Source organism: Nannospalax galili, unplaced genomic scaffold (assembly GCF_000622305.1).
Source record: "Nannospalax galili isolate Female #2095 unplaced genomic scaffold, S.galili_v1.0 scaffold205, whole genome shotgun sequence".
Lineage (NCBI taxonomy): Eukaryota > Metazoa > Chordata > Mammalia > Rodentia > Spalacidae > Nannospalax > Nannospalax galili.
Window position 1 is genome coordinate 3,068,828 of NW_008353921.1, and position 11,710 is coordinate 3,080,537.

Here is an 11,710-nt window from a genome sequence, read left to right on the forward strand (position 1 = left end):
TCGTTGTCTCCATAGTGGCTAATAGAAGACTCAGCACATGCCAATGTGGGTGGGTGGGTGGATGGATGGATGGATGGATGGGTAGGTGGGTGGATGGGCTAAGGTGGCCAGAAAAGCAGTACCTGCAAGTGCTTAGGACAGAACAGTAAGAAGACAGGGGGTGACTTGACCACTGGACAGCAAGCTTCTATCAGGGCAGTATATCTGTTTCTAAGTGCCAAATTAATCCCGGTTTTCCAATAGTATCAGCCTCCAGCCAGATCAGAGGCTATTGTCATGGGCACTCTGGGTAAGTGGCTCTCTCACTTAAAGCTGTGCAATGGTGGGTTCTTTCCTTCAGCTCTCTACCTCCCAATCATTCCCAGTATCGCTGTCTCTCCCTGTTCTCTCTCTCTCTTTCTCTCTCTCTCTCCTTCTCTCTCTCTCCCTCTCTCTCCAGGATCTCACTCTGCCTTCTGGGTGCTATAACAGTGTGTGCCACCACATCCAGATTCAACTTCTTCATCCATCAAATAAACTTTGGTTGTTATAAGGATTCCATGAGCTAATGAAGAATGGTATAAACTGTAGCATCTTTGTTCCTGCAAAGGACACTAGGCCCAAAGTTGAGTGGGACTCCACATGCTGGCCAGTGATGGGTCATGTCCAGTATCAGGCTATGGGTGTTTCGGTCCCCAAATATAGTCGTTCCCATCCCATCTCCCATCGGCCTCTCCACACATCTTCCCACCTCAACATGGCACCCTCTGTCGTTCAGCTTCACAAGCCTGGATGCACAAGGGGAAACTATTCTATTTTTAATATGTGTGTGTATTATGTGTTTATGGGGAAATGCACATGTGCCACAGAGCATGTGAAGAGGTCAGAGGATACTTCTGAGTGTCCATCAAGGTTGCTCTCTCTTTCCACCTTGTTTGAAGCAGGGTTTCTTGGTTATTCACTACTGCGTACCCCTGGCTAGCTGGTTCAAGAGCTTCTGGGGGTCTCCTGTTTCCACCTCCCATTTCTTCTGTAAGTGTGCTGGGATTACAGATGAGGGCTACTGCATCTGGTTTTGTGTGGGTGCTGGGGATCAGAACTCCCATCTTCACATTTGTACAGCAAGTAGTTTATCCACTGAGCCAACTTTCCAGCCTGAGAGAGCTTTGTTAAACCAAATCCTCGGCTTCTCCCCCACTCCTGGAAAATGAGAGTCTCCTGAAATAAGTTCCAAGCATCCTTTCTTTCTTTCTTTCTTTCTTTCTTTCTTTCTTTCTTTCTTTCTTTCTTTCTTTCTTTCTTTCTTTCTTTCTTCTTTCTTCTTTCTTCTTTCTTTCGTCTTTTGAGGCAGGGTCTCCCTGTAGTGGGGCTGGTCTAGAACTTACTCTGTAGACCAGGCTGGCCTTGAACAGAGATCTGCCTGCCTCTGCCATCTCTACCGGTATTAAAGGTGTGTGCCACCATGCCTGGCAGCATCTATCATTTCTATTGAGTTCTGTATGTGACTTTGGGCATCCTAGTCAGCTACAATTTGAAAGCTATTGCCTCACTTCCTCCCACATAGTAAAGGGAGGAACGGATGCCCAGAATGCACTCTGCCTCCACCTGGAAGACTTCTGTACTTATTGCTTCAGTGTGCTTCTGTTCATTTCTTCAACAACTATCTCACAGAGGTTAGGGGCGCCAGACACTCTTTTAGGCACTGGTAACCCACAGGAAAAAGAACTGGCTTCAAAGCTTGGCCAGTGCTCTCTTTGCTGGGATGGTAGGCAAGCAGCAAAGACCAAAGACAGAGCAGCCCTACATGGGACAACACGGCATTATGGGACCACAAGGAGAACTTGGAAGGCAGCTATGTTCCCCACTATACCACCACACAAGGAGATTTTGGAAGAGAAGCTCAGGGACCTCTGGTCTCTGGAGGAGCACATTGATGTCTTAGCTGGACCATAAATGTTTAGTAGGAGTCAGCCAAGGGAGGAAAGAGTTCCAAATGAGGGAACAGCCCATGCAAAAGCCAGCCCTGGCATACACCATGCTGACTTTATTGATACTTGGCAGCGATTGGGTCCATCCTTAAATGGTGTCTTGGGCCTGTTCTGGTTTCATGGTTGATTTATTTTGTCCCTAAAGCATCCGATGATGCTCAAGTGGAGGAGCTGGGCCCTCTTTTCTTTCTGATTGGCATGTTCCTGGCCTAAGAATGGACTTATGACCAGGAAGGAAATGTTCCCACTGGAGCCCCTTCACTGGAACACAGGACACTCACTGCTGGACGTGTTTTGTTCCCTTTGATCTTTGCAGCAATGCATGGAGCCTTTTTTGTTGTTCATTTTTAAGACAGGGTATCACACTATAATCCTAGCTGACCTAGAACTCACTGTAGCCCAGGCTGGTCTCAAACTCATGGAAACCCGTCTGTTTCTGCCTCCCATGTGTTACCAAATCCAGATTCATGGTTTTTAAGATTTCTTTTTATTTTTATTATTATTATTTTTATTTACATGTGTGTGCATGTGTGCACGTGTGTGTGTGTGTGTGTGTGTGTGTGTGTGTGTGTGTGTGTGCCTGTGTGTGGGAACAAACCCATGTGTTTGGGTGCCCAAGGAGGCCAGAGAAAGGTGTCAGTTACCCCTGGAGCTACCGGCAGTTGTGAACTGCCCAATGTACCTGAACTGAGATCCTCTGGAAGAACAGTATGCACTCTTAACTGCCAAGTCATTTCTCCAGCCCCCAAACTCAGTTTTTTTGGGGGGAGACAGGATCTCACTCTGTAGCCTAGGCTGGCCTCAAACTCATGATGATCCTTCTGTTCAACCTCCTGAATATTAAGATAACAGGTGTGAGCCCTGATGCCTAGCTAAGGTGGGAGGTTTCTGTTTTGAAACAGTATTATACAGCCTGTACTGGCCATGACCTTGCTAGGTGACTGAGGATTATCTTGAACTCCTTCCTGATCTTCCTGCTTCTACTTCCTGAGTGCTAGGATTATAGGTTTTCCCCCATCCTGCTTGGCTTTAAGGTAGGCAGTTTTATCCCCATTCTATAAACTCAGAAATAGACTCAGGATTGCTAAATGAGTTACCTTGTGTCACTCATTTGTAATTTGAGAAATTAGAATGTGGTCGAACCACACAGTCACTCTAGCTGGGCTCATCACTCCTAACAGCAGCATCTGAGGGGCTGTGCAGAGTAGTGGCTGGTGCCTCAGACTCTGGAGTCTGCCTGGGTTCTGACTGCAGTCTAGCTGTGTGATCCGGGGTAGACGCCTTAGTCTTCTGTGCCTTGGGCTCTTCCCTTACTGTCCGGAGGCACTGCTGGCATCTCCTTCCTAGGGTTGTGATGAGAACGGCATGCAGTTCATCTGTAGTTTTAAAAGAAATAAATAGCTAATGAATTAGTGTTGTGGTACTGAAGATTGAACTCAGGGCTTTGGGTTGTCTCTGGAAAGACCTATGTGTCTAGCCCTGGGAAAGGACCATGTGCGTTTGAACTCCTGTGGTTGGTACCAAAGCTGTCGAGGATGCACTTTCTGTATGCAGGGGATGGCAGCCTGTTGCCTGCCTGGTAGGCATCTTTTTAGCTGTTTTGGAGCCAAGAGAAATGAGGGAGGGAAAGGTGACCAGTTCCTGGAGGCAGCTGTCTGGCCAGGGTGGATGTGTGCTTGTGGTTGTGATGACAGCAAAATACTGTACTGGGTGTAGTGACACATGCCTGCAATCCCAGCTCAGGAGGTAGAGGTAGAAGGATTAGGATCTGAGCTTATTTTATTTTTTAAATTTTTAAAAATTATTTTTATTTTATGTGTATGTGTGTATTGCCTGCATGTAGGTAAGTGCACCGTGTCATGCAATGCCCACGGAGGTCAGAAGAGGCTGTTGGATCACCTTGGACTGGTAGGGACAGTTGTTAGCTGCAATGTGGGTGCTGGGATTCGAATCTGGGTCTTCTGCAAGAACAACCAGTGTCAGTCAGAAGAAGGCATCAGATCCCCTGGAACTGAAATTATGGATGCTGGGAATGAACTTGGGTCCTCTGCAAGAACAGTCAGTCTCTTAACAGCTGAGCCATCTCTCCAGCTCCAGATAGATGATAGATAATCCAATTTTTCAGCACCCCCCACCTCATGCCTGGCTGCAGGGAGCAGATTCTTTAAAAGAAAGACCAGAGCATGCATAAGACCTGTGCAAACTCAAGCAGAAAAAAAAAACAGCATAGAACTATGGAAATGGGCAGGAGGCCCCAATCTTAGCCGAAGAACTATTGGGCAACTAATTACTGCTGAGTGAGGAAGAGCTGATCTTCTTTAAGGGAATGACTCTAGATAGACTGACTAGACCCCAGTGGATGAACTTGCACTGAAGGATGTCTGGAGGCACTAACTTGACTGGCTAGGCCTCAACACAAATGACAGAATGCATAAATTCCAGTCGGGGGGTATGGGAGGGGGCCAGTGGGGAAAGGGGTATAAAGACGATTAAGATGTTCTGTATGAAATACACAAAAATTCAATTACAAATTTATAAGAAAAAAAAAAGAAAGAAAAAAAGAAAAGACCAGATGGTGGTGGTACACTTGGAGGCAGAGACAGGTGGATCTCTGTGAGTTCCAGGACAGCCTACTCTACATAGTGAGTTCTAGGCTGCCAGGGCTACATAGTGGACCCTATCTAAAACAAAAAAAACAAAACAATTAACAGGTACTTCAAATTTTTTATTAATATTTTATTTATTACTTTTATTTTATGTTTCTGAGTGTATCACCTGCATGTATGTAAGTGTGCCCATGTCATGAAACACCTGCAGAGGTCAGAAAGAGGGTGGTCAGATCCCCTGGAACTGGAGTTACTGGCAGCTGTTAGCTGCCATGTGGGCACCAGGATTCAAATCTGGGTCCTCTGCAAGAGCAGGCAGTGCTTTTAACTGTTGTCTCCATCCCTTAACAGATAGTTTCTTTCTTTGAAGAAGTAAAACTATCAAGTAAATAGTTCCAAGTAAATAAAGTACAGGTAGTTGTGGAAGAAACATGAGAAGGAGGAGGGAGGGTGGGGACTGGAGCCTGCACTGACTGGGGACCAGAGGCCGCAGCCAGGTCCTGCCTACTTCATTTTCTAGCTTTTTATTTCATCACTCCTACGGTGCTCATGACTATTCAAAGCACTTTGAAACATTCAACTCTCTAGACGTGGAGGTGCAGGTCTATAATCCCAGAACTCAGGAGGAGAGACAGGCAGATCTCTGTGTTGAGGCTATCCTCATCTACATAGCAAGTTCTAGGCCAGCCAGGGTTACAGTGAGACCATGTCTCAACAAACAAATAAACAAACAACAAAACAACTCTCTTCCCTCTCACTTGCCTATTGAGCTGGTGCTGTCATGATACCCTGTCTCAGGTGAGAGAGCAAAGCTCAGGGAGGTTAAATAATTCATCCCAAATCACATAGACCTTGAGTGACAGGGCTTGGACTCCCACCCAGCATATCTGAGGAAGGGCAGAACTGTTGTAACCAGCAAGCCCTGAATGTGAGGTAAGGTCTCATCTCCTTCGGATAGTTATCTGGGGTCCACTCCTTCCTTCCTACTTGAAGTTTGGTTTTTGTTTTTGTTTTTGTCTTTTTGAGACAGGGTCTCCCTGTAGTCCCAGCTGGCCTGGAACTTACTATGTAGACCAGGCTGGCCTTGAACTCACTGAGATCGCCTGCCTCTGCCTCCCAAGTTCTGGGATCAAAGGTATGCGCCACCACGCCCAGCCTAAAGATGGGTTTATTTTTAATCCTCATCCCACTGCAATAAATAAAATTTTCTTTATCTCTCTGGGCTCCTGGCTCTCTGAAAATGTGGCTAATAAATGATGGCTTTTTCTTTCCCTTTTGATAGCTCTGCTGGCAGAGGGAAGGGGCTCCAGAGTCTTCTGTGAGCTGCAGAGATGCTCTACGTAGAAATTGGCAGTGTTTTTCTGATAAGGTGCTATGTGAGGGTTGACTGAGATAATTCATAAATGGCCTCAAATGGATGACATCAGCTGTGGATCACAGCAGTGCCTGCCTCGTGCCAGTTAGTTCAGATGAAGACAGTGACTGTTGTGGTTGGGTATGGTGGCTCATGCCTACAATTTTAGCGCTGAGGAGTATGAGACAGGAAGATCATAAGTTTGTAACCAGCCTAGGTGACATGAGGAAACCCTGTGGCACGTGCACTCAGGGTTAATTATAGCACACAGGAGGCAGAGGCAGGTGGATGGATCTCTGTGAGACAGAGGCCAGTCTGGTCTACATAGCAAGCTCCAGGCCAGCCACGACTACACAGTGAGAGCCTGTCTCAAAAGAAAAAAACAACAAAGAAAAACAAACAAAAAACCCCCTCCCAGCACTCAGGAGGCAGAGGCAGGCAGATCTCGGTGAGTTCAAGGCCAGCCTGGTCTACATAGTGAGTTCCAGGACAGCTGGGGCTACAGGGAGACCCTGTCTCAAAAAAAAAAAAAAAAAAAAAAAAAACCTTTGGTTTTATCTTCAGTGTAACACAAAATCCTCAGAACATCTTCAGCAGGGACCTGTGTCACTTATGCCCCAAGCCTCTTTAACCCTGCTCTCTACCCCACAGCTCTCTGACATCTGTCCCAAATCTTTGTTTTTCTTACCTTTTCTTTTTTTTTCTATTTATTATTTATTATCATTTACTTGGTTTTTAGATTAAAAATTTTTTATGTGTATATATTTTACCTGAATGTATCTAAGTATATCACTTTGCTACCTGGTGCTCAGAGGCAAGAAAAAAATGTGAGATTCCCCTGGAACTGAGGTTATAGACAGGTATTAGCTGCCATGTGGATGCTGGCAACCGAACCTGGGTCCCCTGGAAGAGCAGTAAGCGCTCTTAACCGAGCCATCTCTCCGGCTCATTTCCTTTATTTTTTGAGATAGTCTCATCTAGCCTAGGCTGACCTTGAACTTGCTATGTGACTGAAGCTGATTTTGAACTCCAATCCTTCTGCCTCTACCTGCCAAGTGCTGGGATTATATGTGTACATCACCATGCCTAGCTTTATTTCGGGGCTAGAGTTTCCCTCCACAGCTTAGGGCGGCCTTGAAATCTTGAACCGTAGCTAGAAGTGTGTTCTCTTCTAGCCAGACTCTTGCTTTCAGATGTAAGTGAAGTTTGAAACAGTGTGCCCAGCACACAGTAGGTATTCCATAAACATTTATGGGTTGAGCAAACACAGATGGGGACAGTGGGATCCATGTGCTGAGAAGCTGGCTGGGCTCATGGTGTTGGGAGGAAGACCCAGCCCAAGCCTGGGCCCTGCCCTAGGTAAACAGACCTCCCTCTGCTCAGACAGTCACTGTTTGACAACTGTCTGCCCTGGGATGGGCCAAGCCTGGCCACCACACTGCCAAGGCCCCAGGATTCTCCAAAACAGGCAGAGGCAGCCACACCTCAGGGAGGGCCTAGGAGGACTGGTCAGAGAGTTATGCAAACAAGCCAAGAAGAAGGCTAGAGAGGTTGAGAGACCCCAGGAGAAGGTAGCCGAGGCCTGCCCTGGGCAGAGCACAGGGATCTGAAGCTTCTGTTTGTGACACTGTGGGCAGGCAGCCACTCAGACAGCTCTGCCTCTGCAGGGCTTGGCCATGGGCCTCAGGCACAGCCTTGGGCCTCAGGCATCTGCCCAGTGTGAACCTCAGTTTCCTCACCTGTACACTGAAGAGCCATGTTTGGGTTTGCTTGAGACATGGTCTCACATTGTAGCCCAGGCTGGGTTGGAACTTAGTATGTAGCCCAAGGTGACCTCCAGCTCATAGTAATCTTCCTGCTTCAGCCTCCCAAGTATTGGGACTTTGGTATTTGAGACAGTGTCTCATGTAGCCCAGGCTGACCCTGAACTTGCTATGTAGACAGATACGTCTTATCTGCCTGCCTTCACCTTCCCAGGTACTGGGATTACAGGTGTGGGCCAGTATACCAGGCCCCAACTTCAAACTTCTTTTAAAAAGTTGGAAACTGGGGCTGGAGAGATGGCTCAGTGGTTAAGAACACTGTTCTTGCAAAAGACCTGGGTTCGAATCCCAGCACCCACCTGGCAGCTAAGAGCTGTCTGTAACTCTAATTCCAGGGGATCCGACAGTCTCTTCTGTCCTCCGAGAGCACTGCACAACACGGGTGCACTTATCTACATGCAGGCAATACACACATACACATAAAATAAAAATAATAAATAAATTGGGTGGCTCACAACTGCCTGTAACTCCAGCTCCAGAAAGATCTGATCTCCAAGAACACCTGTATACCACGTGCACATACCCCCCACAGACACAAATTCGTACACATAATTTTAAAAATTAAAATAAGGCTGGAGAGTTAGCTCAGCAGTTAAGAGCCCTGGCTACTCTTGCAGAAGACCCAGGTTCAGTTCTTGCAGAAGACCCAGGTTCAGTTCCTAGCATCCATATGGCAGGTAACAACCATCCATAACTCCAGTTCCAGGGTATCCAACACCCTCTTTTGACCTCCAAGGGAATTGCATGAACAATATACTCATACACATAAAATAAAAATAATAAATAAAAGTTTTTTAAAAAAAGAAATAAAAATAAGTAATTTTTTTAAAAAGCTGGGCACTCCAGCACTGATTTCCCATACCCTCAAGGCAGTGTCTTTGGAGCTAATGCACATTGGGTGCTCTGTCTCTGAGTTTTCATGGTCCCTTATCCATTATTCCATAGTGTCCCAAACTGAAGCCAAGGTAATATTTAAAAAGAAATTGTAAGCTGGGTGTGGTGGCACACGCCTTTAATCCAAGGGAGGCAGAGGCAGGTGGATCTCTCTCAGTTCAAGGCCAGCCTGGTCTATATAGTGAGTTCCAGGACAGCTGGGGCTGCAGGTAGACCCTGTGTCAAAAAGACCAAAAAAAAAAAAAAAAAAAAAAGAGTTTGTAAACCAGGCTTAGTTGGTGGGGCACACCTTTAATTCCAGCTGTCAGGAGGCAGAGGCAGACCAGCTTGGTCTACCTGGCAAGTTCCAGGCCAGCTGGAGCTACAGGGAGACCCTGTCTCAAAAAACAAAATGAGAAACAAAACAAAATAGTATTTACTGCATTTATTTTTCTTTTCTTTCATTTCCTCTTTCCTTTTTCTGTTGTGTTGATGACAGAGTCCAGGGCCTTTGTGTTAGGCAAGTGCTCGACCTACTACTGGGTTGTATCCTTAGAGGTGTATTGCTTTTCTTACAGGAAAGTAGGAGCTGTTTGTTTGTACCCTGAAACTTAACTATGTAGCCCTAGCTGTTTCAGGCTCCAGGATGCGAAGAAGATGAACCTCCGTGCCTGGCTTTCTTTCTTTTCTTTTCTTTTTCTTTCTCCCCCCAGACAGGGTCTCACTATAGAAGTCTCACCAGGCTGGCCTGGAACTCACTGAGATCCACCTGCCTCTGCCTCCCAAGTGCTGGCATTAAAGACTTCTACCAGAATGCAGACCTTAGCTTTCTTATAGGACAGTGGAGCCTGCTTATACCCTCCCTGTGCCGTATACCTCATTATCTATCTGCACATTGAGGACACTTGATTTTGGCACCTCTGATGGCTAAGACCTAGGGAAATTCAGTATTTGTAAGAACACCCCTCTATTCCAAAAATTTACTTTTTTCATTTGTTAGGTTTTAGTTTGTTAAGACAAGGTCTCACTATGCAGCCCAGGCTGCCTCAAACTCATGGTAGTCCTCTTTCTTCAGTCTCTCTGGTGCTGGGATTATAGGGGCAAACCACCACATCTGATTTAGGTTTACTCCCACCACCACCTTTCTCATGTGTGTATATGTGTGTGTTCATATGTGTGTGAGTACAGGTCACAGTGTAGGAATGGAGGTCAAGGGAAAGCCACAATTGTCACATCTTATCTTATTTGAGTCATGGTCTTTTTGTAGTCACTGCTATGTACTCCAGGCTAGCTGGCCCATGAGCTTCTGGGGACTCTCCCACCCCCCTCCTATCTTGCCACAGGAGAGCCGGAATTACAGAAGTGAGCTACTGTATCCAGCTTTCCTCAGATTCTGGGGATTGGAACTCAGTTTGTCAGGCTTTACCCACTCAGTTAAAGTTCTGGGCTTACCTTTCCTCTCTTCCTTCCTTCCTTCTTTCCTTCCATCCTTCCATCCTTCCATCCTTCCTTCCTTCCTTCCTTCCTTCCTTCCTTCCAACTTTCTTCCTTCCTTCCAAACTTCCTTCCTCTCCTCTTCCTCCTACCCCCTCTTCCTCCCTCCCCCTCCTCCTCTTCCTCCTTCCTTTTTTTGAGGCAGGGTCTCACTTTGTAACCCTAACTGGTTTGGAACTTGGCACCACTTGCCAGGGCAGATTTACCTTTTTAATGTTCAGTGCATGGATGTTCGAAATGACACCTGTGGTTCACAGTCTATCTCTATTGGACAGTGTTGGTTCTATTCCTTGGATCTGTAGAGTCTCATCTTTTTAGATTTTCCGCAGCCCCAACCATCCTTCGGCTTGTATCCTGGCTGGGTCTTCTCTCTACCCCAGTGGCCTCTGATGTCCAGACCTTTGGTTCCTGTCCACCTGTCTTTCAGGAGAACCCAGGCTCCAGGACTCCAGGCGTACCCTCCTAACTCTTCTACCTGGGAAATCCAAGTCTGTCCTAGTTAGCTTCTCTATTGCTGTGATAAAACACTCTGACTAAAACCAACTTGGGGAGAAAAGGGTTTGTTTGATTTACAAATCCTGATACAGCTCATCACTGAGGGAATCCAGGGCAGGAATCAGGGCAGGAACCCGGAGCAGGGACCGAGGCACACACTACAGAGGAACGCTGCTGACTGGCTTGCTTCTCTGGCCTGTGCTCAGCATGCTTTTCTTTTTCTTTTTCTCTTTCTTTCTTTTTCTTTCTTTCTTTCTTTCCTTCCTTCCTTCTTTTCCTTCCTTCCTTCCTCCCTCCCTCCATCCCTTCCTTCTTTCCTTCCTTTGTTATTTTTTGTGTATGAGTGTATTGTCTGCATGTATGTAAGTGCACCTATGTTGTGCAATGCCTGCAGAGGTCAGAAGAGGGCATCGGATTCCCCTGGAACTGGAGAACTGGAGTTAGGGATGGTTATTAGCCATCATGTAGGTGCTGGAAATTGAACCTGAGGTAGCCTAGCACAGCGACTTGTTACATCTCACTCTGTAGCCTATGCTGGCCCCTAACTCAGAATCCTCCTGAGTACTAGGATTATAGCCTCCAGAGCCAAGCCTAACTTTGAGTGTATTTTTGTATCACATCTATAAAATCATACAAAGGTCAGGGGCTGGAGAGACGGCTCAGTGGTTAAGAACACCGACTGCTCTTGCAGAGGACCCAGGTTCGATTCCCAGCACCCACATGGTGGCTACGAACTGTCCTTAACTCCAGTTCCAGGAGAATCCGACGCCTGACCTCCTCGGCATTGCAACTGCATGGGTGCACTCACATGCATGCAGGCAATACACTCATATACATACAATAAAAATAATAAATTTAAAATCATACAAAGCGCCTGACCTCCTTGGCATTGCAACTGCATGGGTACACTCACATGCATGCAGGCAATACACTCATATACATACAATAAAAATAATAAATTTAAAATCATACAAAGGTCACCTGTGGCCTGGCCTTTACCACAAGATGCCTCTGTAACAGGAGAGATTCAGATATCAGGTGTGTGAAAACTGCTGTGTAGCAGAAGCTGAAAGGGCTTCGTGACCAGAGAACTCAGAG

The 11,710-nt window shown here is 46.4% G+C and overlaps 1 long non-coding RNA gene across 2 annotated transcripts in view; it reads right to left on the bottom strand.

Moving 5' to 3' along the window:
* LOC115067355 overlaps positions 1–11,710 on the bottom strand; it is a 41,511-nt gene that overhangs the window by 7,995 nt on the left and 21,806 nt on the right. For both annotated transcript variants that reach the window (XR_003846774.1, XR_003846775.1), the window contains exon 2: positions 3,065–3,343. This is a non-coding gene — a long non-coding RNA (uncharacterized LOC115067355). The remainder of the gene's footprint in view (positions 1–3,064; positions 3,344–11,710) is intronic.